Below are 6,825 nucleotides of genomic sequence, written 5' to 3'. Positions count from 1 at the left end.
AGCAATGAGTCTGCGACCCATAGACATCACCAGTCTCTTGGTTTCGTCCTTTGAAATGCTTTTCCCAGCCTTTAATGCAGCCAATTCCATCTGTTGCTTGTTTTGGGGAGTTTCTGCCTTTAGTCTCCTCTTCAGCTGGTGAAATTAATGTTCAATTTGATTTAAATCTGGAGATTGATTTGGGCAATCTAATACTTTACATTTCTTTGCCCTGATAAACTCCTTGACTGAACTGGTAGTGTGTTTTGGGTCACTAAAGGTTAATCTTTGTCTCATCTGTCCATAAAACTCTACTGGCTTTTACAAACTCTAATCCTGCTTTTCTATTTTTGGTGCTTGTCAGAGGTTTGCATCTTGCTGTGTAGCCTCTGCAATTCTGTGTCGAAGTCTCCTGCGGACAGTAGATTGTCAGAGCATCACCCCAGGTTTCTAGAGGTTGTTGGTGATTTTACAGACACATATTTTGGGGTTCTTTTTCACAGCTTTTATGATTTGTCTGTCATCAACTACTGTTGTTTTTCTCAGCCGATCAGGTCATTGTTGGTTGCTGATGTCGTCGGTGGTTTCCTAACTCTTGATATCTCCATGCTCTATGTTTTTAATTGACTTCCTCTTTTCTTTTAGCATCCAAATTGCTTGCTTTTCTCTCAAAGTCAGCTCCCTCGTCTTTATACTGGTTTGTGTGTGTCATCATTGAATGCAAGACTCAGAATGCAGAAGCAATGGATATAACTGATATGACACATTTCCTGCTTTTAATATCTGAACAATTAATGCAACAGGACACAGCTGATCACTTAGAAAGACCTGTGAGGCAATACTTATGCTCTTTTAGCATCCAAATTGCTTGCTTTTCTCTCAAAGTCAGCTCCCTCGTCTTTATCCTGGTTTGTGTGTGTCATCATTGAATGCAAGACTCAGAATGCAGAAGCAATGGATATAACTGATATGACACATTTCCTGCTTTTAATATCTGAACAATTAATGCAACAGGACACAGCTGATCACTTAGAAAGACCTGTGAGGCAATACTTATGCTCCCATCAGATAGGGGGATGAAACTCTAAAAGTGCTGATCTTCTTAGTTGGTAAAACATGTATGTGTTGAATCATCCAGTAATAAAATGTGACAATTTGTAGTTTCATCTTTTAATCATATTTACAGATTTCTTGACTCCACAGCAAACAGAGCAATTTTGTCTTTACTGTTCCAATACTTATGGAGGGCACTGTATCTGTAATAATTTCTTCAAGTTAATTTCAATAGCAGTCTTTTGTTTAATATTCACAGACACTTGTCCACATCACAGTTTGATAAAGTGTACAGTCCTACTTTTGATTTATTCATCTAAAATTCTGCGTTATACAGTGAATTTCATTTTCATGAACTGTATTCTGTGATTCTGTCCACGTTTTCCTCATTGCAGAAATGTTATGGCCCTAGTCCTGCCCTCTGTCACCCGTCTTTCTAAACTACGATGCAGCTCCAGCGAGAATCACACGGATGAAAACAGAAGAGCAGATAATGGACGGACACTGAGAAGAACGAGATTTTCTCAATGCAAACACTGATGAATAACCGCTTCATCTGAATACCGAACAGAGACACATAAAAGAGTGTGAGATGAAAGTCAGAGATAAAATAACAAAAGATGAACAGGTCAAATAAAGAGAAAGAGAAGAGGCCGTGAGACAATAAAGACGAGAGGAAATGAAAGAAAAATGGACTTTCAAATTACACGTTCTCTCTTTCGTTGGTAATTGCTTCCTGATGTATGCAGCACTTTTCCAATTAAAGATCATGTCAGTGATCTGAAGTCATTAAAATACAGACATCATAACGATTCTATCAGACCGAACCCTCATCTCTGCTCACATCTTGCAGCAGAACCCACAGAGAGAGACTGTGCTGTGTGGGGAAGCCTTTGGGAAATAAGTGCAAACAGGCTAGAGGTCATGAATCTGAATTACAGCACAACAAACCCTTAAAATAACAGACTGATGGCATCAAAACACTTCAGGAGGAAAACTTCACTGGTCAGAGTTGCTCATTCAGCACTCAGGATATGTGAGGAAACTAGGGCTGGATATTGACACAATATTCACAATTTGAATGCAATTCACAAGCTCTTGATTCAATTTGATTCTGATTCACTAGTTCTAGATTCAATTTGATTCTGATTCATTAGTTCTTGATTCATTTTGATTCTGATTCATAAGCTCTTGATTCAATTTGATTCTGATTCACAAGTTCTTGAATAATTTTGATTCTGATTTACAATTTCTTGATTCAGTTTGATTCAGATTCATAAACTCTTTTCGATTCAATATCAATTAATTTGCAAATGTATCAGGTACATGTCAGTTTTTCTTAGGAAAAAATCTCTCTCAACTAAGGTGTTTTTTTTTATTTATTTCTATTTATTTTGACATGAGTAACATTTAAATTGCACATTAGGCAGTTTTTTTAATGATATATGCAATTATATATGCTATTATGTTTCAATCCTCAGATAAGTTTAATGTAAGTATCAAGAGTACTGACAGATTTCATAATTCAACTTTATTTTGATTCACAAGCTCTTGATTCAATTTGGTTCTTATCTCGATTCAATATTAATTAATTTGGAAATATATTAAATACATGTCAATTTTCTCATCTAAACCTGCTTATGATTTTTTACATACAATAATTAACACAAAAAAAAACATAATTGCAGATAAGGCGTTTTTTAATGTCAATTTTCTCATCTAAACCTGCTTATGATTTTTTACATACAATAATTAACACTAAAAAAACATACAAATTGCAGATAAGGCGTTTTTTATATTTATTAATGTATTATGTTTCAACTCTGTTATGTTTCATGCAAATATTAAGAATATTGACAGAGATTTCACAATTCAATTTGATTTACAAGCTCTTGATTTGATTTGATTCCAATCTCAATTTGACTCAATATTGATTCATTTGGATATGTATCAGGTACAGGAAAAAAAAAACTAAAGCAGATATTTTTTTCTGATTTATTGCTATAGTTATTGCTAATTATTTAGATATAACAATTAACACTCAAAAACTGATAATTAACATTTAAATAGCAGGTTTAATATTCTATTTATATTCAAATTTGTTGTTGAAATATAAACATTTATACAGTGGCTGTAATTGAAATCATTAACAGATTAAGTAAAAATATAATGAATATGTAATAGTGCATATATTTATCAAAATGCTCCTCTGTGGAATATTTCTGAGGTAAATATGATGTTACATGACATTACAAGTTGTTTTATTTATATCTTTCAGCGGTTGAAACAGATTTCATAGTAAATTCAGTAAGTTGTTCTGTTTTTTCAACACATTCTGACCAAATGTTTATTTGGTGCTGTAACTAGTGGTAAAGACGTAGAGATGATCGTTCACGTCTACAGTGATCTGTCAAGCCACATTAAAGAGCGTCAAAACTGCATTTATTTATTTTATTTTATTTTTTGTATTTTGTGAAAAAATTCACAGAACTTGAAAGCTGAGCTTTTGTTTCATATCAAAGCACAAAGCTTATTGTGATGTTTAGTGAAGTTTGGTTCATGTAAGAGACCAAAATTTGTCACTAGTTGATAAAATGAATGTGAAGTGCAGCTCATCAATCATTTGATGAGAAATGTGAGTTTATTCTGAGACTTTTGATTGAGACATTGCTGAGATTCTTGCAAAACTCTGTAGGAGACACGTGTATGATTGTGGCCTTTTTCTCAGGGGAAACATCTGAGACACAGGAGACTGAATCTCCATTTAATCTGGAAGTTAAGTATTAAACAGATCTCATTGGAGATGTTTCTTTCCCATGAATAATAAAACATCTGAAATTCACATTAACAAACATCTTTCTGTGTTTATTTCTCCCGAGAGCTTGTCTTTGTGATGTCCAGTGTTGTTCCCAAAACTCTAAATTCACTATTCTCTTTCCCCTCAGGAAAGACACACAGACACACACACTATAAAAAACGTCTTGCATCTGAGTGTTTTTCTTTCTCTAGGCTTTTTCATGTGTCTCTTACGGTTTGTTCAGACAGAGCAAAAATGTTTTGGTGTGTCCAACTCAATTGCGTTTATTTTTCTGTGGTCTAAACAGCAAAAACTCACCAAATGCAACTTTCACAAACCCCATCCAAGCCACATTCACAGGTCATTTCATATTCAATTAACATCTGATCCGATGTGGTCTGAGCGTCTGATCGGATTTCAAAGTTATTTTCCCTTCATTCAGAGTGTGACCAATATGTAACCTCACAAAAAGTGTTCAGTAATGACTCTATACATTCTTTCGCTATATATTAAACTATGAAGCATCTGCTGTTTAGTGAATTAGTGAGGGATTTCAGACATTGCATTATGCATGAATGTGTAAAATACAGTAATGCAAATTCTCATGAGTTCAGTACCAAAATGTGCAGTTCTTTCTTAATAGTTTTATCTTGTTTTCCAGTACAAATATTGTATAATTCTTAAATCAAGATATATTTACTTGAGATTTGCAATGACAAACAACACAAAGATGTTTTCTTTAAGAAAAATTATCCTAATTAAGTGTGTTTATGCTTAACAACAACAACAACAAATCTGATTTAAGATATTATGTTTAGATACAGTATTTGTCCTGAAAAACAAGACATAAATACTGAGGAAGAAAATCAGTTTCTGCCTTGTGTCAAAATGTCAAACACAAAAAGAGGCAAAATCCTGCCTTTCCACAATCACAGCTGCTCTTAATTAAACAGAGAACGTGTCTTATAATTGTTCTGACACGTTTTACATATAAACTCATCACATTTTTATGATTTAATTCTTTTTTATTCTATTATTTATTAGCTTGTGAACCCCATTTTTAGACTATAGGTGTGTGTATACACAATCACACAATACAGTACACTTATCTAAAAATAATTATCAAATATCTTAAGTTAGAATTAAGTGATTTATCAGAGTTGAGTGTGAAAAATATTTTCCAATGATGTCAGAAATATAAACTTAAATTCAAATAAATTCTAAAAATTCTAACCCTATTTGGCAACATTCAACATCATTTTGCATCTCAAGTATCTTGATTTATGTATATTTAAATTTAATTAATGGAAAAATTAATAATTTAGTAAATTTAATTAAATAATAAAAATGTAAAATTACATTTTATGATTGAATTAAGTCATTCTAAAAAAAAAGAGAGAGAAAAAAATCAAAATTAAAAACTCACAGCAAAAAGAAAAAATATTCAAAGGGATAGTTCACCCAAAAATGAAAATCCTATCATTAATTACTCACCCTCATGTCGTTCCAAACCTGTAAGACCTTTGTTCGTCTTCGGAACACAAATTAAGATATTTTTGATGAATTCTGAGAGCTCTAAGACCCTCCCATATACAGCAAGGATCCTAACACGATGAAGGCTCAGAAACGTAGCAAGGACATTGATGAAGTAATCCATGTGACATCAGTGGTTCAACTGTAATTTTATTATAGTTTATAATTTAAGCTACGAGAATACTTTTTGTGCGCAAAGAAAACTAAAATAATGACTTTATTCAACAATTCGTCTGATCCGCGTCACCCTATAGCGCCATTTTGGAGAGAATCACATACGTAAACAACGTATGTACGCGGATACGTTGTTTACGTTCAGATCAAGGCGTAGACAATGTATCCGCGTACAGTGCTGCTGACACAGAAAAGCATATGTTGTTTACGTATGTGATATTCTCCAAAATGGCGCTAAAGGGTGACGCGGACGAGACAAATTGTTGAATAAAGTCGTTATTCTTGTTTTCTTTGCGAACAAAAAGTATTCTCGTAGCTTCGTAAAATTACGGTTGAACCACTGATGTCACATGGATTATTTTAACGATGTCCTTACTATGTTTCTGAGCCTTGATCGTGGTAGCTACAGGTATCCTTGCTGTCTATGGGCATAGGGTTGATGAAAATGGCTTCATATTTTGTATCAAAATACTTTAGTGTTTTGTATTTTTGTAGTTTTAAAATACTGTAAAATACTTTGTAAGAAGTCTACATGATGACATCATAAAAATGCGGCCTCTGATGGGTGCCTACTCAATAGGCTAGTTTGCCCAGACTTGTTGAGATCAGAACAGAAAATTGATGCATATGGAAGAAGTTGGTCAAGGTAAGAAACGTGCAGGCTGCCAGCTTTCCATCAATTTTTTTGCATAAATTGCTATAATTTTTAACAGTTCATGTTAAGTTTGTGTTCGTTTTAGTAGCCTAGGCTAAATAGTTTACCAATTTACATAATGTTCTTGAAAACTATTATACCGAGCAGCAGCCCCACAATTAACGTTAGCTTGTTACTTTCAGCCTATGTTAAGTTCGTCGGTTGTACACGAAAAAATAATAATAATACAGCATTTAAGTGTTGTACAACATTACATTTTAATGCCACGATATTGGTGTAATGGTCTGAACTCGCGTGGAGCAGCAGCATTTACTGTGAGCCGCTCTGAGACACGGATATGACCGCGTGTGAAAGAGCATAGCAGAGCTGCACACGGCAGCGTGTGTGTATTGTAAAACCGGCGTGAATGTTAACGAAATCGGCGTGAATGTTAACGAAAGACGCCTGATACACCGCACGCTGCAGCAGTGCGCATTTTTTTTCCCGGTATGCATGTTAACGAATGAGTGCTTTTACACCGGACGCTGCAGCAGCTCGGCAGCGGTTTTGGCGTCGAGTCTATTTTTTGCTGTGCTGCTCAGCAGCTTGAGCTTAAAGCGCCAGTACAAGGTTGAAGGACAATTTGACAAAAAAA

The 6,825-nt window shown here is 34.3% G+C and overlaps 1 protein-coding gene across 5 annotated transcripts in view; it reads right to left on the bottom strand.

Annotated features, from left to right (window-relative positions):
• The window catches only part of LOC107754483 (testican-1-like), a 216,949-nt gene that overhangs the window by 32,500 nt on the left and 177,624 nt on the right, over positions 1-6,825 (bottom strand). The window lies entirely within an intron of this gene.

This window comes from Sinocyclocheilus rhinocerous, unplaced genomic scaffold (assembly GCF_001515625.1).
Source record: "Sinocyclocheilus rhinocerous isolate Xijiao unplaced genomic scaffold, SAMN03320098_v1.1 scaffold50, whole genome shotgun sequence".
NCBI lineage: Eukaryota > Metazoa > Chordata > Actinopteri > Cypriniformes > Cyprinidae > Sinocyclocheilus > Sinocyclocheilus rhinocerous.
The sequence above is the reverse complement of the archived record's forward strand: the minus strand, read 5'-3'. Positions and strand labels throughout refer to the sequence as shown.